The sequence below is a fragment of the Pseudophryne corroboree genome, chromosome 8 (assembly GCF_028390025.1).
Source record: "Pseudophryne corroboree isolate aPseCor3 chromosome 8, aPseCor3.hap2, whole genome shotgun sequence".
Classification (NCBI taxonomy): Eukaryota; Metazoa; Chordata; class Amphibia; order Anura; family Myobatrachidae; genus Pseudophryne; species Pseudophryne corroboree.
Genome location: NC_086451.1, coordinates 309,663,581 through 309,689,471, shown reverse-complemented (window position 1 = coordinate 309,689,471; position 25,891 = coordinate 309,663,581). Strand labels below are relative to the sequence as shown.

At 43.5% G+C, this 25,891-nt stretch overlaps 1 protein-coding gene and 1 long non-coding RNA gene across 2 annotated transcripts in view; one reads left to right on the top strand and one right to left on the bottom strand.

Moving 5' to 3' along the window:
* CD99L2 (CD99 molecule like 2) overlaps positions 1-10,903 on the bottom strand; it is a 192,808-nt gene extending 181,905 nt beyond the window's left edge. Inside the window, exons 1-2 of the mRNA XM_063937373.1 lie at positions 10,499-10,903; positions 9,498-9,565 (exon numbers count right to left, since the gene is read on the bottom strand). The gene's annotated coding sequence lies outside the window, so the exon portion shown is untranslated. The remainder of the gene's footprint in view (positions 1-9,497; positions 9,566-10,498) is intronic.
* The window catches only part of LOC134949041 (uncharacterized), a 42,230-nt gene extending 18,554 nt beyond the window's left edge, over positions 1-23,676 (top strand). Inside the window, exons 2-3 of the long non-coding RNA XR_010183088.1 lie at positions 9,516-9,545; positions 23,054-23,676. This is a non-coding gene — a long non-coding RNA (uncharacterized LOC134949041). The remainder of the gene's footprint in view (positions 1-9,515; positions 9,546-23,053) is intronic.
* The last annotated feature ends 2,215 nt before the right edge of the window (positions 23,677-25,891 follow it).

Sequence of the window (25,891 nt, the reverse complement as noted above, 5' to 3'; positions counted from 1 at the left end):
GTTTTTTGGATTTTACATGCTCTCTACTATGACATTGGGCATCGGCCTTGGCAGACGACGTTGATGGCATTTCATCGTCTCGGCCATGACTAGTGGCAGCAGGTTCAGCACGAGGTGGAAGTGGATCTTGATCTTTCCCTATTTTAACCTCCACATTTTTGTTCTCCATTTTTTTAATGTGTGGAATTATATGCCAGTATCAATAGCAATGGCCTACTACTATATATACTGCGCACAACTGAAATGCACCACAGGTATGGATGGATAGTAAACTTGACGACACAGAGGTAGGTAGAGCAGTGGCCTTCCGTACCGTACTGCTATATATACTGGTGGTCACTGTCAGCAAACTGCAAAACTAAAATGCACCACAGGTATAGAATCTAGATGGATAGTATACTTGATGACACAGAGGTAGGTAGAGCAGTGACCTTCCGTACCGTACTGCTATATATACTGGTGGTCACTGTCAGCAAACTGCAAAACTAAAATGCACCACAGGTATAGAATCTAGATGGATAGTATACTTGACGACACAGAGGTAGGTAGAGCAGTGGCCTTCCGTACCGTACTGCTATATATACTGGTGGTCACTGGTCAGCAAAACGCTGCACTGTACTCCTCCTATATAATACTGCTGGTCCCCAGTCCCCACAATAAAGCAGTGTGAGCACAGATATATACAGCACACTGAGCACAGATATGGAGTGTTTTTCAGGCAGACAACGTATACTGGTGGTCACTGGTCAGCAAAACTCTGCACTGTACTCCTCCTATATAATATACTGGTGGTCCCCAGTCCCCACAATAAAGCAGTGTGAGCACAGATATATGCAGCACACTGAGCACAGATATGGAGTGTTTTTCAAGCAGACAACGTATACTGGTGGTCACTGTCAGCAAAACTCTGCACTGTACTCCTCCTATATAATACTGCTGGTCCCAAGTTCCCACAATAAAGCAGTGTGAGCACAGATATATGCAGCATACTGAGCACAGATATGGAGTGTTTTTCAGGCAGACAACGTATACTGGTGGTCACTGTCAGCAAAACTCTGCACTGTACTCCTCCTATATAATATAATGGTGGTCCCCAGTCCCCACAATAAAGCAGTGTGAGCACAGATATATGCAGCACACTGAGCACAGATATGGAGTGTTTTTCAGGCAGACAACGTATACTGGTGGTCACTGTCAGCAAAACTCTGCACTGTACTCCTCCTATATAATACAGCTGCTCCCCAGTCCCCACAATTAAGCAGTGTGAGCACAGATATATGCAGCACACTGAGCACAGATATGGAGTGTTTTTCAGGCAGACAACGTATACTGGTGGTCACTGTCAGCAAAACTCTGCACTGTACTCCTCCTATATAATACAGCTGCTCCCCAGTCCCCACAATTAAGCAATAAGCACAAATATTTGCATCAAGATTAATAAACGGAGAGGACGCCAGCCACGTCCTCTCCCTAACATTTCCAATGCACGAGTGAAAATGGCGGCGACGCGCTTCTGCTTATATAGAATCCGAATCTCGCGAGAATCCGACAGCGGGATGATGACGTTCGGGCGCGCTCGGGTTAACCGAGCCATACGGTTAACTCGGACCCGTGTAAAATGGGTGAAGTTTGGGGGGGTTCGATTTCCGAGGAACCCAACCCGCTCATCACTAATTAGCACTGTGAATTATCTGTACAGCACTATGAGATAAATGCTAATAATATTATATTCTATATACAAGGATGGATTAATAACCTCTCACATGTGTAAAGTTCTCTATTTCATTATAATTTCCCACCAGGCCACAGCAGGTAAACCACTGCTTCCCCTCATGGCCATTAGACTGTACCTCATATCAGTAATACTGTCCCAACATGAGTTATAAAAGGGCGGGGTTGGCGGAAACATGGTCAAACATTGAGGTGAGATCATATTTCCTGCCACTAAAGGGCACATCAGCAGATGAAATTCATTGCCAGCTTGATGAGGTGCACAGTGATAATGTCATGTCACAGAGACATGTTTGGGTTTAATGCAGTGCCTTTAATAATGGCAGGACAAGCGTTCAAGATGAGAAGCGATTCAGCTGACCAAACATGTCCACCAGAGATGACAATTTGTGATACATTGAAGGTCAGATTCAGGAAGACAGATTCATTAGAGTAATGACGGGCCCTACACACTTCATGATTGCAGGGCGAGGTGCCCGACGGCCGATACGGTTGGCGGGCGAGCCGGCTGTGTGTGTGTGTGGGGGTGACGGACGGAGTGAAGTTTCTTTACTCCCCCCGTCACCTAGCTCCATAGCACTGCATGCTAATATGGACAAGATTGTCCATATTGACTTGCATGTTTAAACGAGCCGGCACCAGTGATGAACGAACGCGGGGCCGCGCATCGTTCATCGCTGGTGCCTACACACTGAAAGATATGAATGGTACCTTGTTCATTAATGAACGAGATCTTTCACTGGTGTCAGCCAGTGTGTAGGGCCCATTAGTCATTTTGGTAAACAAATAGGTGATTCACAACCACCTGTGAAGTTCAGCCAGCCGTCATGCCCTGCCTTTAGGCATTTGACTCAGATTTATTCTATGCCGGGATAGATGCCTTGGTTTACCATTAAAACAAAAGAAAGTGACTGTATTGCGCTATATTAATCCAAGGTGCATATATGAATGAAATCACTCATTCATTGAATAATTGTCCAGTATTTATTTCAATAATATCTGTATATAAAATTCATTAAAAACCTAAATACAACTTTCAAGTGAGCTCACTTAATTCCTTAACTATAAATTGTATACACTTTGTGCAAATAAATATCTCCCGATAATACACCTTATTAAAATGTTTCTTAATACTATGTTGAGAAAGTCTTGTATATTAGCCTGCAGTGCAAGAAATAAATTGAATAAAATGCTGTCAATCGCCTCTATGCTGCTGTTCTGTTAATTGTAACACAGTCTCTTATAAGAAACCACACGTAGATATTCAGAAACAATGTCTCATGATTTCAATGTTTGTTCAATTAGCATGTAAAAGCAAGTTGCCGTCCCAGCTTAATTTATCCGGACAATACTGATGTATGTTTCCACTAAGCACAACAGTGATTGATGACAACCTCTCACCCGTTCTTGTCAGTTGTATCTGAATGTCCCAGGGTGCAGTGAACTGGAGCCACTTGTATAAGGACGTATGCACATATGACTCCTGCTGTCAGCTGGCTGCCCGCATCTCCACCAAGGGAGACCAGTTGGCGGTTCAAATGTGTGGAGTCCTGTCTGTTGTCCTTAGCTTCCAGCTCACCTATGCTTGTCCGCTGTGCCTGATGATCACACGCTACGCTGGAGCCGCTTGTATATGGACGCCTTGCTGCTCGCTTGTGCCGTCGGCTGGCTGGCCGCGTCCTATTGAAAGGACTCCCAGCCGGCGGTCAGATGTAAAATCGCGTCAGCCGTCCGTAGCTCCCATCTTTAGCAGAGGTTCCCAGTGTGGAATTATCACTTGTAGAATGATCAGCAGATTACCTCTAACGCGTTTCACACCTGGGTGCTTCCTCCGAGAGTAATGTGCCTTGTATCTGAATTGCCTTATATCCCTGATCATCCTAATTAACTTTTCTCTCCTATTCGTCCATAGGATTATCACAAGTGTACTAAATCATTCTAATTACATATCTGCTACATAGCACTGCATGTTTATCAAAAGATATCGGACTTTTTCCTCTTACTTATACAATTAATTCTTTGTATATAAAAAATATACTGAACTTAAAATAGCTGAAATATTACTATCTATTTATCTGTCAAAGAGAGATATCACCTACATATATTTTTCATTTATCCATTCAAATTCACAAACATATTTAAAAATGAAAAGAGATTTTTCGACCCCTGGACTCTGTCCCTTCTAAACCGGTGCCTTAACCACTCTCCTAGTGGCTGTGCACGTTTTTTCCCCGTCTTTGTTTTAGTTTTTAACATTCTTAATCTTTCTAGTTGATACTCAGATAGTCAGCTGTTACTATATGGCACCAAATTATTATCTATATACAACGTCTATATGCAAATAGACTCAATTAAATAAATGGAATTCATTTCCTCTAAATAGGACAAGATGGAATAAGAATCAATTGAAGGTCTGTTTGTATAATACTATATAAAAATATATGCACTTATTTATTATAATAAAATAAAATAAATTCAATAAAATAAATTCATAAACCAATAAGTATCTTGCTTGCCGAGAATCGAACCCCAGACCTTACTGATGCTGAACCGACCCTCTTACCACTGACCTAACGGCTCTTCACCATTGGAATTCTTAATTTTAAGGTCATATAAGGTCACTGTCGTTCTATTTCATCTATCCATACTAATATTATATCTCATACATAATAGAAAAATAGGTAAAGCCAGAGTTAAAATAGAGAGCTAGTCATTTTAAACATTAATTAATATTGGTTTACCATTAGAACAAATGCTTAGACAAGTATGGGGACTATGTGGAAAAACAATCTATACCAATGCCACACCATTGATTATGTGTATATGTACGAGTTGAACAAATTTACGCAATGAGAAGTTTTGTAAGCTTATTTATTGAACCATCCTTGTATAATAAAATATTTTTTTATTACTATAATGTAAAACCAAATATTATGGTTTAACATATTATACAAGTATTTAAAAGAAAACCAAGTCTAAAATTATCCCAGAATTCAAATACACATGTAAAAGTGTTAGGGAAATATTGTTTTGTTAAATGTTTCCATGACAGCCTGATCTACACGCTGTAATATCCTTATGTAAGGCTAGTGCTACACTGATTTTAATGCACAGCAGAGGTAAATCCTATTCAGTTGTATGAGACAACATGCAACATATTGTACATGTGTGTGGGTGTGATTTGTTACATGCAACAACAATTCCGCATGCTGCACCTTTGTCACATTGTGACTGAGTGACACAATATCTTATTTTTGAATCACCCACCAGGGAGCCAAGTAGAGCATCTTACAGAGGATTATAGCAGATAACTACTTGTATAAAACTCATTAGCAAGGATATTTACAATGTCATATAGCATTACTTCTGTAACATGTACATGTCATTGCTAGAACCTCTTATTTCAAAATAGGTGTTCTAAGATATTTATTTACCTCACCAGGGGCAAATGTAGGGGGCAGGCCGCCCCTTGTCACAACATTATCAACGTTTATGAACATTTAAAAAAGGTCTGAGTTCAGCCGGCATACTGCATGGCCGCCGATCTGAGGCGGCATTACACCCGGCAGCTGATCACTGAATAAAATTGATTTAAGATCATAAAAAGGACATTTTAAATTATAGAACAGGGGATTAAGGGTCCTATTTATCAAATAATATTTGTGGTATATCCCCCCAAAACACCCATTGTTTGGGGGAAACCAGCAAATATTAAGGATCCCCCACATGTATGAAGGAGGGACCACAGCAGATTCCACTTTCTATGGGCGTGGTGAAGCTTTCAGATTTACCAAACTCTTGCTTTGCCTTCTGCAGCTTGGCCCCAATAGGATAATATAATCTCTAGATCTACAGCAGCGTTTCATCCAAAAGTGGGCATTTGGGTTAAGGGGGGTATGGGCAATTAGTGCTATATTTTGGCAGATCGGGAGATGCTTATTTTAGCCGGATTTGCATGTTATAACTGTTGTCAGGTAAGCAATCTGAAAAGGGGATTGGTATGTGATCCCGGTGTATGGGATGCCGGCTGTTTTTACAGTGATATATTGTAATTGGTTAATATTTTGCCACTTATGCATTGCATCACAGCATATGACTGTTAGATACCGTGGGCAGGATGCAGCAAAGTTAAAAATACTGTTTTCGGGGTTTGGGAGCTTTTCTCATATGCACCAAGCTTAGATGTGATGTGATGGGCAAGCTATCTTTAGATGGCATTGCCCAATAGAATATTATGGACTTCTTTTCGCATTTCCCCGTGAGAGGGATCCAACTGGATCCCTCCCAGCATCCCCTGTGGCGTGTGCGTCACTTGACACATGCACAGAAGAACTCCTGGGTCCTAAACCCTTTCTATCGCAAAGGACAGCCCTTTCTGGGAGAGATGTCATTTGTGATATTCTTCAGGAATACAGCATTAATACACGCAATTATGCTTGCGATGACTGGCGGGATGCATTGCAAGCAAAATGCAATATATGACGGATCCCGGCCTATGTCAGGTATATGTCAATTATCAAGTGAATACTGTATATATAGTACTGGTAATCACAAAAATGTATGTTCCAGACAGCATCTAACATAACCCCACACTCCCACCTTTCACCTGGGCATTAACTGCTGTCAGGAGCAATGTCTCTGTTCACTGAACACATGCTTAAAGGCAGATTACAGGTGTTGTTAATTAATTAATTAATTAATTAGCATAGCTTCTGGCTGACAACTGATTGAGGCAAAACCTGGACTGGACCCTTCAGTCCTGCTGCTGCTCTGCTAAACCTGGGAAATCCTGATGTTCCACATTAACTCCATGTGGAACTATGCTGTCCCAGCCACAGTACCGGTAATCAGTACTTTGCTGTAGGTCCATCGAGCGGTCGATTGGTAAGTGTGTATGGCTGCTGCTAGGGTTACTACCTTATCCCTTTAATTCTGGGCACATATTAATTACACAGGTTCTGTGGCTGATTAAAACCAGGTGAAATGGAGTTTTGAAGTCAGCCAGCCACAGAACCTGTGTAATTAATATGTGTCCATAATTAAAGGGATGAGGTGGTAACCCTAGCTGCTGTCTGCGCAATGGTGGATCAGAAGCTTTGTCGTTCAGGTATGTACCCAGCCTTAGGCTGATGGAAAATATACAGATGCAAGCCATGTTACCTTAGAAGTGATTTTTTTTTAACCCCTGAAGCTTCAATTGTGGTGCAATAGACAAAATGGCAACTGATCCCTTCGGGGAATTTCCCTAACAGCTGAAGCAGGCAAATTAGCATCTTTTTTAGAATCATAATGAAGTTGACTTGCTGTGTTTTTTTGCAGCCTGGCAACTCTCAAACCCTGCAGTGTGTCTTACAGTTCAGCTGGTGACACATAGCAACATCTGTCCAGTGACACGCAGGAGAACAGGGTTCAGACAGTGCACTCAGGTCTCATCTGGCATCTTCACATGAATATCATTAAAAATTAAAGTGCATTCAGACCAGTACTCTATGTACAGAAGCGATCTCACACAAACAGAAATCATTATCTGATTTCGTAATTATTGCTTCAGTGCAACAGAAGTCGCAATAAAACAGATTGTCTCTGGTACAGTGAAAAGGGATTAAATTGTTATTCAAATGCTAGTTTTCAAACTTGCTATTGAATTGAATTACATATTCACAAGCAAGAAAGGTTACTATTTGTTGGTCCATCAGACTGGTTTACAGTGCTGCTTTATAATTAGTTCTCACAGATATGACTGGCATCTCAGTTTAATTGGTAGATTACCATAGGTAGAAACAATCAAAGAAGAACAAATCATCCCACAGTCTGCTGCGTATGTTTATCAAGAGCGTTTCCATTTTCAGATGGCTGATCCTGGAAGTGCCCCCAGTTCTGAGAGCACAGAATGGCTGCTCTCCAAACACGTGTGTAGTCACTGCCGGATGCAGAAGAAGTCAGCGCTATCATTAGTCACAGTGCCGTAACAAGACATTTTAGCGCTGTGTGCAAGAAACAGCATCGGTGCCCCCCACCATATAAAAAATAGGGCCAGTGCGTACCTTAGGCGCACATCAAAAATATAGGGGTGTGGCTGCAAAATAATACCAATTTATACTATGCTATACAGTAGTCTCCATTACACATACACCAGGTAGAGCCCCATTTTACACATTACTCCAGGTAGAGCCCCAAACACACATTACGTCAGTTAGAGCCCACTTTTATACATTACGGCAGGTAGAGTCCTCTTTTACACATTACAGCAGAAGAGTCCCCCTTTTTACACATTATGGCAGCAGAGTCCCCCTTTTTAAAAAATTAGGCAGGTAGAGTCCCCTTTTTACACATTACAACAGGCAGAGTCCCGATTTAACACATTATGGCAGCAGAGTCCCCCTTTTTAAACATTAGGCAGGCAGAGTCCCCTTTTTACACATTATGGCAGAAAAGTCCCCCTTTTTTACACAATGCGGCAGGCAGAGTCCCCTTTTTACACATTACAGCAGGCAGAGTCCCCCATTTACACATTACTGCAGCAAAGTCCCCCTTTTTACATATTACGGCAGCAGAGTCCCCCTTTTTACACAAACATAGCACACTCCTAGCCTATATACCTGTATCACCTGTGTTAGTCAGCAACAATTTCCTCATAAATAAAGTTTCTCTCTAGGATAGAAATGTATGGCCTGTATGGTTTCCATTTTTATTGTATCCTTTTTATATAGCTCTGGAGCCCCAAAGTGAAACACACACACAGATCCTGCCAGTCAGCCTCAGCTGGGGATCAGTGTGGTCGCCCAGTAACAGGCAGCAGTGGGCTCTGGCAGCTGCTGGCATTCTCTGCCCCTCTCTTAGGCTGCAGCAGCCGGGGTCTGCTTACCGTCAACACCTGCCAGGCTGGACAGCGGCAGCAACTTTGTGTGCTCGGAGCCAACTAGCTGCAACAGGTGATGGAGGGCAGGACAGACATAGCAGTAGCAGTGGGTGGGCGGCTCTTGAAGGGGTCACAGGCACAGCATCAGTCCCAGGGAGGTGGCTTTGCAGCAGGGCACTCTCTTCTCCATCATGCACCGGATGGCAGGTGGATGCAGGCAGTTGCGCCCACATGGCAATTGCGTTATGTGCTACACACTGTCCGCTCACACCTAGTTACTGCCCTGATTAGTCATAGTGCACAGCGTACCCCCAGCAGTGAATTTCAACAGTCGCAGCAAGAGGAACAACCCAACTGCAATAAGCTATCATTTGTCATGCATTTTGTATGTCTTTTTAAAACCTAGATAATTTGATCTTTTACCAGCAAACCTTGCCTGTGTTGAGGTCTGTACCTGTCAAGGAAATCTCATTATGGCGAATTCCCTGGTATAAAGCTGGCCATACATCAGAACAATACCATTCCAACCAGCCAACTAGTTGGCTGGTTGGAATGATAATCTGGCAGTGTGTGGGAACAAATGATAATTACTTCTTTGCTCCCACACGGTGAAAAACGGCAATAAATAGTTGGTCTAACTAGCTGGGTATATCAAACATGTTTGATTTTTCCCAACTAGTTACTCTGTGTAACCACCCCTTTATCCGTGTTAGTATCCACTAACACCAGATGGTTAGTATTATTAGTATGATGTGCCTCCACCTGAGCTATTATATTTTTGGGCTCGCTCAGGTAAGCCCAAACCTCCCTAGCCTTTATTATCCTTTCAGAACGAGACTATTGTGAGCAGGGAGTTATATTGTGTTGGTTAAGGCAGTATAATAAGTTATAATTATAAAGTAAATACCTTCCTCTTCTTTTCCAGGTCAGTCACGTCCTGCTGAACCCTTCGACGGTAAGTATAATTGTATGTTTCTGTCATATAGGTTCAACACAATAAGGGCTTTATTAATACTTACATCCATATAATTTATATAAGGTATAATGAGATAGACATACAGTTTTCGCTATTCCATATACAAAAACATCTGCATGCAATACAAAAAAAGTAAATTATCAATAGACCAAAAAATGTAACTCTTGTGTAATAGAGGCTAATACCTGAATACCCGGGTATTCTAAGAATAAGTTACCAGTAACTCAAGCAACTCTTCTAACTGCAGTGTATATACATTGGGGCCCTTAGTTATGTCACTACTAAAGAGAGTCAAATTAATTCCAGATGTGTCCGAGAATATAGTATATATATATATATATATATCTATCTATCTTGTAGATTCAATGTTCACTGTATTCCCTTAGGATTTAAATCAGCATAAGCAATTCCTTTTATTCCTAAATCAGGAAACATGTAGTTATATGGTAACTGTTACTATTTGTTACCATTACTCTGAGTCAATAGGTCGTATCCTGTATCTACTCTTGCTCTTTCTATAAATATATTTTCTCTTGCTCCATTTCAATATAATAACTACAGCTGGGGTTATATTAGTTGTTGGATCAGATGCAGTAGAGAAATGTCAGACGGCTGCTATACAGTTCAACTGCTGACAACTTACTCCCCCAGCCTCTTACTGAGCAGAAATACTTAGTGGCCAAAAGTACCTATAGTATCTATTGCAAAAGATACTGCTTTACTATCTTTCAACTGGGCTGTGCAGTTATCATCCTACTGCTGTCACTCCTAGGCGCGTGCTGTGTAAATGATGCTTGACGCACAGATACCCTCCGGCTGTCGCGAGCGCTTTGGTAGTGTTTGTAGTGTTATACACTATCCACGCTCTCTGACTATACTGATGTTAGTCTGTATTTTGATTATATGGTCGTCTGTGCGTATATAGTACTCACAAGTACAGCGGAGGCAGCGGTATGATATCTCCCTTCTCAGGAGGCTGCTACGTCCCAGCTCCCCTCTCCAGAGGACCTCGGCCGCTCATCCGTCACACGGAGACCTTGGCTGCCCAACGGTATAGCTCCTCCCTGGAGTCTCGTCTCGCTGTCTCGCTCCTCCCCGCGTCTCTTCCCTTAATACTGGCGGCTTACACTGATATGTCTATGCCGCCGCTGACAGCGCTGCTTTGCGGCTCCGCCTCCACTCCTTTGCTCCCGGGTTAATTCCGGTCAGACACAGTGACGTCCGTCCTCTCCTCAATCACGCTCTCCTCTCCTCAGGCATCCGACCACAGCTCCAACCGAACAGCCTCTGCCCTCGCTCAGCCCTGGCAGTTTTATTTCTAACCTCCTCCTGGACTGCTCGTGCTCCTCCCGTGAGCCCAGGTATGGCAGTTAGGTCCCTCGTGAGCATATTTCTAGATCCTTCTATACTAGTGTTAGGTCCCTCGTGAGCATATTTCTAGATCCTTCTATACTAGTGTCCATATATTCTGATATAATACATACATATATTCACAGGCATTTCAAATAGTGCCTATATATATTTACAATATTATTACTATTGATCTTTATGCATATACATATATTCAGTCCAGTCCATATATGTGGGTTACATCTGTAATCGTTCTAGTATAGGGGGAACTGTCACCTCAGACACAGATGAGGGCCAAGGGTGTAGGTTTAGTAGTTGCAGGGGTACTGCTGCCATGGGGCCCTGGCCCACCGCTTGCACCCTGTTTCACTGCCAGTGGCTTCTACTCTGTCCCTCCACCCTCAGTGATGTCACAGAATGGTCAAAGGTGGTGTTTCCAGATATGTGAATCAATCTAATCTATCTATCTATCTATCTATCTATCTATCTATCTATCTATCTATCTATCTATCTATCTATCTATCTATCTATCTTGTGGTGAGAGGGCTTGTGTCTCGCCACAATTGCCCACATTCTGGTGGGATCAGCTCCCTCCAAGGGAGATGAAAACAGAGCCTGCACATTCTGCACCTGTAGTGGAGGTTTAAAATTCTGGCCTTTCTGAATTGCACAGCTGCAACTAGAGACACAGAGGTCTGGGTTTTTCAGCTCATCCAGAGACAGCAGGAAGCCAGGTGCAGGAGAGGGGTTTAAAACTCTCAAACACCCACAGTGCATTGTGCTGTTGCCTATTAGGGACCAGTGAGCAGGGATCAGTTTGCAGCGCCAGGGACTATGGACATTGGCCGTGCTGGGTAGCATGGCATGTGTGTGGCTGCAAGTCACTGCAGAGGACTGGTGATGGAGCATAAGAAGTGCTAGGACTTTTTCTGTTTGTGCCTTGATTTTTCTGTTTGTACCTGTGTGACCAAGCCTGAATATACTCTGCACAGTATCTGCTACCAGAATATATGGGCTGATCGCAAAACCATATGCAATTCCCGAACATCAAAGATTTTTTCTATCTGTGCCAGGCAAGATCATCCACAATTCTTGCGACACAAGATGCTGGAAGTGGTTATCGCTGACATCAGTGGCCATCCTTAAAAATGCCTGGGCATACCTGCGTTTTTTAAAACACAGCCAGAAAATGGCAGGTTTCCGCCCAGAAACGCTGGCTTCCTATCAGTCAAACAGCGGCTACATTGCGATCACAATATGTACGCAATTTCTGTCACTATTTTACTTATGCGTGTGCAATGAGAACGCTGCACATGCACAGTTGTTCATTAATCGGCCAGATTGCGATTTGCAAATATTGCAATCCTAACTGAATGAGGTCCATAGTGACCTTATAGCCTTTTCAGTTTGTTAAACAGTACCTTCATGTGTAAATATGTCCATACTTAGGCAAGGAAATAAAGGTAAGTAGCTTAAACACAAGTCAGGACTTTCTCTCTTTGGAGGTAATTCAGACTTGATCGCTCGCTAGCGTTTTTTGCAGCGCTGCGATCAGGTCAGAACTGTGCATGCATATGCACCGCAATGCGCAGGCGCGTCGCACAGGTACAAAGCGGATCGCTGCTCAGCGATGGGTTTGTGCGGAGAATCCATTCGCACGGGCAATCGCAAGGAGATTGACAGGAAGAAGCCGTTTGTGGGTGGCAACTGAACATTTTCTGGGAGTGGTTGGAAAAAAACGCAGGGGTGTCCAAGCGTTTGCAGGGCGGGTGTCTGACGTCAATTCCGGTCCCGGACAGGCTGAAGTGATCGCAGCGGCTGAGTAAGTCCTGGACTACTCAGAGACTGCATAATATCTGTTCGTACAGCTCTGCTACACATGGGTTCGCACACTTGCAAAGTGAAAATACACTCCCCTATGGGCGGCGACTATTCGCAGCAGTACAAAAAAACCCTAGCGAGTGATCAGGTTTGAATTAGGCCCCTTGTCCTTTCTTGGGTTAAACAAACATCTCCCTCTACCCATCATCTTCCGTCTAAGTACCACACTCCCTTCTCTCTCCCCTCCATTCCTGAACCATATATGTAAGAGGCACTACTACTGTGGGCATTATATGTGGCACTGCTACTGTGGTTGTTATGTGTAAGGGGCACTACTATGGGCATTAGGGGGGTAATTCCAAGTTGATCGCAGCAGGAAATTTTTTAGCAGTTGGGCAAAACCATGTGCACTGCAGGGGGGGCAGATATAACATTTGCAGAGAGAGTTAGATTTGGGTGGGTTATTTTGTTTCTATGCAGGGTAAATACTGGCTGCTTTATTTTTACACTGCAATTTAGATTGCAGATTGAACACACCACACCCAAATCTATCTCTCTCTGCACATGTTATATCTGCCTCCTCTGCAGTGCACATGGTTTTGCCCAATTGCTAACAAACTTGAAGCTGCGATCAACTCAGAATTACCCCCTATGTGCGGCACTAGTACTGTGGATGTTAGTGTAAAGGGCACTATGACTATTGGCATTGGGGGTCATTCCGAGTTGATCGTAGCTGTGCACAGCTACGATCAGGCACTCAGACATGCAGGGGGACGCCCAGCACAGGGCTAGTCCGCCCCGCATGTCAGTGCCGGGCACCCCCTGCAGAAATGCAAAAGCATCGCACAGTTGCAATGCTTTTGCATTTCAGGAGTAACTCCCGGCCAGCGCAGCTCCTGCAGCTGGCCGGGAGAACCTCTTCGCTGCCCGGGTCGCAGCGGCTGCGTGTGACGTCACGCAGCTGCTGCGGCCCGCCCCCCTCAACGGTCCCCAATGGTGGGCTGGATGCCGCCAAACAGCCCACTCCCGCCTCTGCCTGTCAATCAGACAGAGGCGATCGCTACGGACAACGGCCGTCCTGCATTCGCCAGTCGAAATGCGGCGCCGGCGCATGAGCAGATCCAACCCGATCGCTGCACTGCGATAAACTGCAGTGAGCGATCGGGTCGGAATGACCCCCATTATGTGTGGCACTACTACTGTGGGCATTAAGAATGGCACTAATATTGTGGATGTTAGTGTAAAGGGCACTATGACTATGGGCATTATGTGTGGCACTGCTACTGTGGGTGTTAGTGTTAGGGGCACTACTACTGTGGTCATTATATGTGCCACTACTACTGTGGGCACTATGTGGCACTACTACTGTGGGCACTACTACTATGTGCGTTATATGTAAGGGGCACTACTAATGTGGACACTACAGACCTGGGGTGTGGCCAGAATGTGTGGTCAAAAACCACAGTAGGATTATGCCCACTGTATTTCTGTAATTCTGATTGTAGGTCATTTTACTATCACTCTAAAAAAACAACAGAAAAATGGATTTATGGTATCAGCTTCGTACCATATGTGATATCCTGCCCCAGACTGACACAAGACATGAAGTGACATTACATCCCTGATATTACCTGACACAGATTCTCCCCTCCAACCCCCTTGTAGTGTCATATCTTAATACACCACATGCTGCACCTCCCCCAGAATGACACAAGATATGTAGTACATGATTACATCCCCCATATTATTTACACAGATTACACAGATGCCACCCTCCCCGTAATGTCTCTTTCAAGGAGATTGATCAAATCTTGGATAGAGATAAGGTAGATAAATACCAGTTAGACTGGGTAAACACTATGGCGATGGATCTGCTGACATAGCGTATGATTTGGTAACAATACACACTTACCAATCGACTGCTCCATATGTCTGTGCAAACATCACAACTGCCCACACAGCTGTGATATCAGTCCCTGCACAGGTGTATGGCTAGTCGGTGGGTCGCCTGTACACACAGACAGATATATTAGCATCGGCTGTGCTGCAGTGCCAACACGATATGTCTAAACGATGTTATTCACAAACATATCGGGTGAACTGAACACACACGCCGGCCTGCTGCCAATATAGTGTTCATCACTCAAAACAATATACAGTAGTGTTCTAGAGTGTACCCAGCCTTAGAAGCTGATATTGGGTGTTTTATTCCGGACTCCAGACTGTCTCCAGGGGCAGGATGTTCTAAAGCGTTTTGCGGTAAAAACTCAGTTTTTGGGTTTTACCACATTTCCTGTTGAATTAAAGCCCTGACGATACAGTGGGTAATGCCAGCTATAGCTGGTGTTACACTATAGAAACCTGTGGGCCCGCATCACACTGTGTGAAGGATCCCGCCTAGTATGCCCCACGTCCGTAGCGTCCTCCTGGGTCGTAATCCCGGAAGTCCAGGGACCAGAGCGCATCGCAAGGGACAGCTCTTATTTGGAGAGCTGTCCTTTGCGATACTATTCGCATATGTTAGTGCTTATGCAATTAGAATTGATGTGATGTGTGGCGGGGTATATACTGAAAGGATAGTACATCCAGCCCAGTATCTTCTTAGAAATCTCTTGACTGGCTTGTTCACTGAGAGGACAATGTGAACAAGCCAGCCTGTGAAATGTATTTCAGGGAGTCACCTAGAACTCCCGCTGTGAGCACAACACGGTCCCTCGTCGTTTTCAGCTCCTACTCTCATAAGACATCGGAAGGTAGTTTTATATTTTTTTTCCCTTCACTGCATTCTCATTGGCTAGTGAGGATAAGCCTCAAAAAAGGATCTCACCTCCATAGCTAAAAGCAAATCCAGTTTTAACTCCTGTTATGCAATTGGGACCCATCATGGGGGGTAATTCCAAGTTGATCGCAGCAGGAATTTTGTTAGCAGTTGGGCAAAACCATGTGCACTGCAGGGGAGGCAGATTTAATATGTGCAGAGAGAGTTAGATTTGGGTGTGATGTGTTCAATCTGCAATCTAATTTGCAGTGTAAAAATAAAGCAGCCAGTATTTACCCTGCACAGAAACAAAATAACCCACCTAAATCTAACTCTTTCTGCACATGTTATATCTGCCTCCCCTGCAGTGCACATGGTTTTGCCCAACTGCTAACAAAATTCCTGCTGCGATCAACTTGGAATTACCCCCATTGATCGTTCATTGCCACATGGCACACAATGAAAAGCAGATTCACACTGCAATACAGGAGGTTCCTTTAACCTCCTATATGACTTAGGGGTGAATTCAATTGATGTCGGATCTTTTCCGACAGAAAGGATCTGACATTTCAGTATTCAATTGTCGGATTTGGACGTTCCCGACAATTCATATCTGACTTTTTTTTAAAGTTGGATTGACATTGTCAGAAATGGGGCTAAAACCTGTCGGATTTGGCTGTGAATCCGACAAAACACGTGGATTCGCGGCTAATCCACCGATAAACGTGTTTTCTGACAAGTCGGAATTGCCAACCTGTTGGAAAAACAGCGGCCCAATTGAATAGGTTGGAACACTATCCGACCTAAAAAAGTCGGAAACTGGCGTCTTTCCGACAAGGCGGCAGTTCCAACTTCAATTGAATACCTCACTTAATGGGAAATGTGTGCCTGTCTCTTCTGAAATGTGTAATGTCTGAATATTTTTGGGAATTTAATATATTTATGTAGTTGAGCTGAAACTCAGTTATTTATACTTATTTGTTCACAATTTTGTTGCAGCTTTTTAATTAATGACAATATTTTCAAGGTTAAGTAATAAAATGAAATACTTTAGAGTAATCTGTGAGCGAGTCCTGATATATATTTTTCTCCTAGAAGTAAACAGTAAGGAAAAGTTGATCTCTATGTTCTTGATATATTGGCCCTCATTCCGAGTTTTTAGCTCGCTAGCTGCTTTTAGCAGCACTGCAAACGCTAGGCCGCCGCCCTCTGGGAGTGTATATTAGCTTAGCAGAAGTGCGAACGAAAGATTAGCAGAAATGCTACTAAATAATTTGCTGCAGTTTCTGAGTAGCTCCAGACCTACTCCTAGACTGCGATCACCTCAGTCCGTTTAGTTCCTGGTTTGACGTCACAAACACGCCCTGCGTTCGGCCAGCCACTCCCCCGTTTCTCCAGCCACTCCTGCGTTTTTACCTGGCACACCACCGTTTTTTAGCACACTCCCTGAAAACGGCCAGTTTCCGCCCAGAAACACCAACTTCCTGTCAATCACACTACGATCACTGGAGCGATGAAAAAACGTCGTTCGAGCTTGTGTAAATCTAGAAAGTTTTGTGTGAAAGTACTTAGAGCATGTGCGCTGCGTACCATGCGCATGCGCATTTTTGCCGTTTTTTCACTTGATCACTGCACTGCGAAAATCGGCGAGCGAACAACTCGGAATGGCCACCATTGTCATTTTAATGACAACCTATAATACACATCACTGATACAGTTATCATCACTGGGAATTCCCCTGTTTAGATTGACAGCAGATGCAGATCTATCCTTTTATACACGATAAAGGGCCGGATGTAATGCAATGCAAGATGGCCACAGCTCCGAGGTTCCATCCACATTCATACTTTTTTTTAAAGCGGCAATGGTTTTGCCTTGTTAATGACTGCTGAGTATGAGTTCGGCCGGAATCTCTGAGCTGCGTCCATCTCTCACTGCATTACATCTGGCCAAAGTGTCTTAAGGCCCGTACACACTGGTCGATATATCGGCCGTTCTCTTGAACGGCCAATATATCGCGGGACCGTCAGCCAGTGTGTACGGCCGATACGTCTGTGAACTCCGTCGTTCACAGACGTATCGCGTCGGCCGCGCAGCACAGCCGACGGCCAATATATCTAGCGATATATTGGCGCATAGCTGTGTGTGTACGAGGCGGTTGGCCGACCGCCCGTACACATGCTGCGGCGGCCGGCGGTGATTGACAGCTGAACTGGGCGGGCGTGTGTACACGCCTGCCCAGTTCATGACGTCAATCCCCGACGGATCGGGCAGTGTGTATGCTGAACACACTGCTCGATCCATCCATAGATATATCTGCAGATCAATTGATCTTCAGATATATCTATTAGTGTGTACCCACCTTAAGGCACTCTTGTTGGCTGTTCACGGCTGATTAATACACGATCAATCGCAGAAACCTGGCACACTTTTTATAAGTATTTTCCATTTGGATCTGTATTGGTTTTGCAAAACCGCCCTTGCGGGTTTTGGTTTTGGATCTGTATTTTTTTTTTTTTAAATCATAAAATCAGCTAAAATAACATAATTTGGGGGTGATTTTGTTCCTGCAGTATTATTAATCTCAATAACATCCATTTCCACTCATTTCCAGTCTATTTTGAACGGTATCCGGACTCCAGGTCGACAACAAAAAGATCGGCACACCTTAGGTCGCCGCCAATTGGTCGACACACCTTAGGTCGACATGGACAAAGGTCGACAGGAACAAGGTCGACATGGAAAAAGGTCGACATGAGTTTTTCCCAATTTTTTTCTTTTTTGGAACCTTTTCATACTTAACGGTCCACGTGGGCACTACGATTGGGACGGTAATCTGTGGCGAGCGAAGTGAAGGCACCATGCCCGAAGCATGGCGAGCGAAGCGAGCCATGCGAGGGGACGCGGTGCACTAATTGGGGTTCCCGGTCACTCTACGAAGAAAACGACACCAAAAAAACTCATGTTGACCTTTTTCCATGTCGACCTTTTGTCCACGTCGACCTAAGGTGCGTCGACCAATTGACGGCGACCTAAGGTGTGTCGACCTTTTTGTTGTCGACCTGGAGTCCCAGACCCCACAAAACAAGCTGGCAATGGGCAATGCACAAACTGGCTTTAGTACTTTAAATAGGCATGATCGTTATCAGCATCCAATTCCTCACCCCCATCAGTGTGTACATCCTCTTCTTCATAGACTTTTAATTTGTCCCCGCTGGAATTCACCATCACAGGTCCCTCTGTACTTTTTAGGTAATTGCTGTTAATGGTCAAATGAGTCCGAAATATAAATATTTACACACTGCAGGGGAGAAGAACAAGCGCCATATGGTGTAGTATTTTGAATAAATTGGAGTGATAGATAGGTATATACGAAGTAAGTACCGGATAGATTCTTGAGATTAGGCCTGTCTGTCTCACTAAATTCTTTGTGGCTGTTCCCCACCTAGGAGACAAAAGATCATCGCCATATGGTGTAGTAACCTCAGATATATCTTGGGGTACCCTCCCCTCTATTTCATGCGTACCAAAAGGAAAATTCAATATAGCATATAGGATATATTTATATCCAGGTAGATCAAGTCGGTCCAATATGATGTAATGGCTGAATCAGTCGACTGTTGCTGCCTTATATAGTATTATCAGTAAAAAAAATTTTAATCCACAAAATAATAATACAAATTCAGATAAAAAATAAATAAAACAAATCAGAAAATCTTAGCTGATTGGTGTAGGCAGTAGTTAGGTCAGTCTCAACGCGTTTCGCCTCCAGGGCTTCCTCCTTTATTTTTTATCTGAATTTGTATTATTATTTTGTGGATTAAAATTTTTTTTATTGATAATACTATATAAGGCAGCAACAGTCGACTGATTCAGCCATTACATCATATTGGACCGACTTGATCTACCTGGATATAAATATATCCTATATGCTATATTGAATTTTCCTTTTGGTACGCATGAAATAGAGGGGAGGGTACCCCAAGATATATCTGAGGTTACTACACCATATGGCGATGATCTTTTGTCTCCTAGGTGGGGAACAGCCACAAAGAATTTAGTGAGACAGACAGGCCTAATCTCAAGAATCTATCCGGTACTTACTTCGTATATACCTATCTATCACTCCAATTTATTCAAAATACTACACCATATGGCGCTTGTTCTTCTCCCCTGCCTTCACAGAATTTCATGACTGAACATACCCAAGTCATATTCTGAAGAACTGAGCAGCCACCAAAGAAGTTTGGAGAGGTGTTTTCTGACGGAGCATCCACAACTGACTGAATCCAAACAGTAGAATCTGTTTGACGACCCTTTGCTTTAAAGGAATATTTGGACGTGAGACTAAGCGCACTGACCTTAAAAAAACTCTATTTACACACTGCATTTTAACTTCACCACCAGTGCTGCACAAATGAGTCAGAAATATGTATTATAATTTTTTTTTATATTACGCACCGGCTGTTACAGTGTCGCACAAATGAGTCAGAAATATATATTTTTACACACTGCGGTTTAGCTTCACCGACAGTGTCACTCAAATGAGTCAGAAATATGTATTATTATTTTTTATATCGCACACTGGCGGTTACAGTGTCGCACAAATGAGTCAAAAATATATTTTTACACACTGCGGCTTAGCTTCACCAACAGCATTGCACAATATGTGTATGAGTCAGAAATGGTAGTCAAACACTGCGGTTGACCTTCACCAACAGTGTCAAACAATATGTGTATGAGTAGGAAATAATATACTGTGGTCTGACCGCCAGTGTCACAGTACTTATGAAAATAAAATAAAAACTGTATAGTACACTGGGGTACAGCACTAACAAAAAATATATATATTTTTTATAATTATAATTTCAGGCTTTTTGTTTTTAGCTTTTATTATTTAAATTTTATACTGGGGCGGAGCCCCAGGATGGATGGATAGATCACCCCTTTCAGAAACAGCAGACAGTGAGAGCACCCCTTTTTCAGATACAGCAGACAGTGAGCGCACCCTTTTTTCAGATACAGCAGACAGAGCACCCCCATCAGTATGTACATCCTCTTCTTCACAGACTTTTATTTGTCCCCACTGGAATTCACCATCACAGGTCCCTCTGTACTTTTTGGAAGTAATTGCTGTTAATGGTCAAATGAGTCAGAAATATGTATTATAATTTTTTTTTATATCACACACCGGCGGTTACAGTGTCGCACAAATGAGTCAGAAATATATATTTTTACACATTTCGGTTTAGCTTCACTGACAGTGTCGCTCAAATGAGTCAGAAATATGTATTATTATTTTTTATATCACACACCGGCGGTTACAGTGTCGCACAAATGAGTCTGAAATATATATTTTTACACACTGCTGTTTAGCTTCACTGACGGTGTCGCTCAAATGAGTCAGAAATCTGTATTATTATTTTTTATATCACACACCGGCGGGTTACAGTGTCGCACAAATGAGTCAGAAATATATATTTTTACACACTGCGGCTTAGCTTCACCAACAGTGTCGCACAATATGTGTATGAGTCAGAAATTGTGGCCCTCATTCCGAGTTGTTCGCTCGGTATTTTTCATCGCATCGCAGTGAAAATCCGCTTAGTACGCATGCGCAATGTTCGCACTGCGACTGCGCCAAGTAACTTTACTATGATGAAAGTATTTTTACTCACGGCTTTTTCTTCGCTCCGGCGATCGTAATGTGATTGACAGGAAATGGGTGTTACTGGGCGGAAACACGGCGTTTCAGGGGCGTGTGGCTGAAAACGCTACCGTTTCCGGAAAAAACGCAGGAGTGGCCGGGGAAACGGTGGGAGTGCCTGGGCGAACGCTGGGTGTGTTTGTGACGTCAACCAGGAACGACAAGCACTGAAATGATCGCACAGGCAGAGTAAGTCTGGAGCTACTCTGAAACTGCTAAGTAGTTAGTAATCGCAATATTGCGAATACATCGGTCGCAATTTTAAGAAGCTAAGATTCACTCCCAGTAGGCGGCGGCTTAGCGTGTGTAACTCTGCTAAAATCGCCTTGCGACCGATCAACTCGGAATGAGGGCCTGTAGTCGAACACTGCGATTGACCTTCACCAACAGCGTCACACAATACGTGTACGACGAGTAGGAAATAATATACTGCGGTCTGACTGGCAATGTCACAGTACTTATGAAAATAAAATAAAAACTGTATAGTACACTGGGGTTAAGCACTAACAAAAAATAATTTTTTTTAATAATTATAATTTTAGGCTTTTTGTTTTTAGCTCTTATTTTAATTTTACACTGGGGTGGAGGCCCTGGATGGATGGACAGATCTCCTCTTTCAGAAACCACAGACAGTGAGAGCACCCCTTTTCCAGTACAACAGACAGTGAGAGCACTCTTTTTTTAAGATACAGTAGACAGAGTACCCCTTTTACAGATACAGCAGCCAGAGAGAGCTCCCCTTTTTCAGATACAGCAGATAGAGAGGGCACCCCTTTCAGATACAGCAGATAGAGAGAGCACCCCTTTCCGATACAGCAGACAGACAGAGCACCCTTTTTTCAGATACAGCAGAGAGAGAGAGCACCCCTTTCAGATGCAGCAGAGAGAGCACCCCTTTTTCAGATACAGCAGGCAGAGAGAGCACCCATTTTTCAGATACAGCAGAAGCAGACAGAGAGAGCACCCCTTTCAGATACAGCAAACAGAGAGAGCACCCCGTTCAGATACAGCAAACAGAGAGAGCACCCCTTTCAGATACAGCAGAGAGAGCGCCCCTTTTTTAGATACAGCAGACAGAGAGAGCACCCCTTTCAGATACAGCAGACAGAGAGAGCGCACCTGCCCCACGCCAGACAACACAGTACTGGGGCGGACACGTCTGTCAAGTACACTCTTCAAAGCTGGAGTGAAGATGGCGCCAGGATCACCAGGAACTTATATAGAATCCAAATCCTGCGAGAATCCGACAGTGGAAAGATGACGTTCTGCCTCGCTTTGGGATCGGAGTAAGGCGGGAAGTCCCGAGCCGGAGTCAGATCCCGGCTTGGATCTCAATGTTCGGGTGGGTTCGGTTCTCAGAGAAGTCATGCACTCATCTCTACTCAATATACATACGTTTTGTAATATTTTGCAATGTTTTTTTCATATATGTTATTCATATTTGTTGAAGTGTTTATAAGCAATATTAATAAAAGTTGTGTTTATTTAATTCAACTGGTTAACAAGAAGGCCCACACAAAAAGATTTCCCTTATATTCTTCGGACTTGAGGGAAAATAGATTGTAAGCTCCACTGGGTCAGGGACTGAGGTATGACTAATTAGTCTCTGTACAGTGCTGTGGAATATGTGTGCACTATATAAATACCTGTTAATAAATAAATAAGTTATTATGTTGTCTCCCAACCAGTGTTGTGCAGGCAAATGTTCCCTGCTTGCAATAAGCTTCATAAGGAGAAAACTAAACCCTAAGTTAATGTTGATATGTAGATGGGAAATCAAGAATATGTACGTTCAGTGCTGGCAGATAACAGGTTTACAGATGATACAATTCATTTTTTTTTTCTCCATAGTAATTTACAAGGGGACATTTGTGTGAAATACACACATTTTCCTACCGGGAGCATGAAGGAAGAAGATTTGAAAAGAGGAATTTGTAAACATGCATTTCTAAGATTGCATCCATAAAGCATGGGCAGACAGGATTGCAATTAGACAACTGGAATATATTGTTTCTCTGCCCCATGGCTAATTCATTATGGCTGCTGAAGAATGTTTGCAGCATGCTAATAGAAAGAAGGCTGTTTATATGTCTGATGCTACAGCTGGAACTGTGAATTCATGTGCCCACTGCTCTAATTCTTTTTCTGATAACTTGATGTGCTTATCATGTATCTCTATACCTTGAACTGAATACATATCATTATTATTATAGTAAAAGGAACATGGATGACACATGACAATAATCATTCTAATTAACAAATTTATACTAATGCACATTGTAGCAGAGATTATAAACGCAGGTTGTCAAAATTGCACCCGCATTGCATATAAAGAAGGGCCTCATTTTGAGTCGCACACAATGCCGAGGCGCGCAATTTTTTCCAACTGCGCACGTGCGAACATTTCTAGGGAGGCCTGTAGTGCATGCGTCACACACAGCGTACACAGAAAGATGCTGCTGCAATCAGGACACATGGGGGTATATTTACTAAGATTCGTGTTCCTGGCGAATTGGTGGGAGTTTGAACTCAAATTTTATCGGCCGTATTTTTCTGCAACATTTTGTAATTATTAACTGGAATTTACTAAGCTACCGTGTTTGCCTAATTTGTATTTTCCGATGTCGATGTAATTCGTATTTTTGGTGTGTGTTTTCCGGCCATATGTGTTTATGTCCGGCCGTCCAAGGTTTTTTTGGATGCCTGATTCGTATTTTTCAAGTGCGGCAGTATCTTCTTGATTTTGACATTTACTTTCGATTTCAAAGCTAATGCCTGATTGGTTGTGTAGAAAACGAGGGAGTATCAAAGCGCAGCCATATAAATACGCCCAAAACTGTCCTCACCTCGTGGGTTTAGTTAGTGGAGAGGAGAGAGATAGTGGTGTGAGCAGTTGGTGAGTGATTTGTTGGTATATATTTTGAGTTCTGATTGCTGTATTGTGTTTGTAAGCTGTCTAGTCTTTATTGTTGTCTTGTTACTTATTAGTGTGTCATTTTTTCAGTCATTGTTTTAATTTGAGTCTCTTGTCAGTGTTTGTGTGTGTGTGTGTGTGTGTGTGTGTGTGTGATTGTAGAGGAGGAGTGTGTTTTGTGTTTATTTTTTAGTGTTCTCTGTTGTTTGTCTTCAGTATGTCTCATGTAGTGGTTAGTGAGGTTGATGAGATTAGTGAGGGAGGTGAGGTCGAGAAGGTTAGTGAGGTAGGTGAGGTGGAGGAGGTTAGTGAGGTAGGTGAGGTGGAGGAAGTTAGGGAGGTGGGAGAGGGGGAGGAGGTGGCTGAGTCCTCTAGTGAAAGTGATGTGGCTCCGCAGCCACGCACCAGGACCAAGTCAGGCCGCAATGTCAAGTTTACTTTTGCTGAAAATGAGGCCCTGGTGCGGATTATTATGAGGTAATATCAGGGCCGGTGCAAGGTTTCTTGACATCCTAGGCAAAAAATAAGATTTTACTCACCGGTAAATCTATTTCTCGTAGTCCGTAGTGGATGCTGGGACTCCGTAAGGACCATGGGGAATAGCGGCTCCGCAGGAGACTGGGCACAACTAAAGAAAGCTTTAGGACTACCTGGTGTGCACTGGCTCCTCCCACTATGACCCTCCTCCAGACCTCAGTTAGGATACTGTGCCCGGAAGAGCTGACACAATAAGGAAGGATTTTGAATCCCGGGTAAGACTCATACCAGCCACACCAATCACACCGGGTATAACTCGTGATACTATACCCAGTTAACAGTATGAAATATAACTGAGCCTCTCAACAGATGGCTCAACAATAACCCTTTAGTTAGGCAATAACAATAAACAAGTATTGCAGACAATCCGCACTTGGGATGGGCGCCCAGCATCCACTACGGACTACGAGAAATAGATTTACCGGTGAGTAAAATCTTATTTTCTCTGACGTCCTAAGTGGATGCTGGGACTCCGTAAGGACCATGGGGATTATACCAAAGCTCCCAAACGGGCGGGAGAGTGCGGATGACTCTGCAGCACCGAATGAGCGAACTCTAGGTCCTCCTCAGCCAGGGTATCAAACTTGTAGAATTTAGCAAATGTGTTTGACCCCGACCAAGTAGCTGCTCGGCAAAGTTGTAAAGCCGAGACCCCTCGGGCAGCCGCCCAAGAAGAGCCCAACTTCCTCGTGGAATGGGCTTTTACAGATTTAGGATGCGGCAGTCCAGCCGCAGAATGTGCAAGTTGAATCGTGCTACAGATCCAGCGAGCAATAGTCTGCTTTGAAGCAGGCGCACCCAACTTGTTGGGCGCATGCAGGATAAATAGCGAGTCAGTCTTTCTGACTCCAGCTGTCCTGGAAACATAGATTTTTAGGGCCCGGACTACGTCCAGCAACTTGGAGTCCTCCAAGTCACGAGTAGCCGCACAGCATGACCACTTTCCACGTGAGATATTTTAGTTCCACGGTTTTAAGTGGTTCACCAATGCGACTTTAGGAAATCCAACACCACGTTGAGATCCCAAGGTGCCACTGGGGGCACAAAAGGGGGCTGAATATGCAGCACTCCCTTAACAAATGTCTGAACTTAAGGTAGTGAAGCCAGTTCTTTTTGGAAGAAAATCGATAGAGCCGAAATCTGGACCTTAATGGAACCCAATTTTAGGCCCATAGTCACCCCTGACTGTAGGAAGTTCAGAAATCGACCTAGCTAAAATTCCTCCGTTGGGGCCTTCC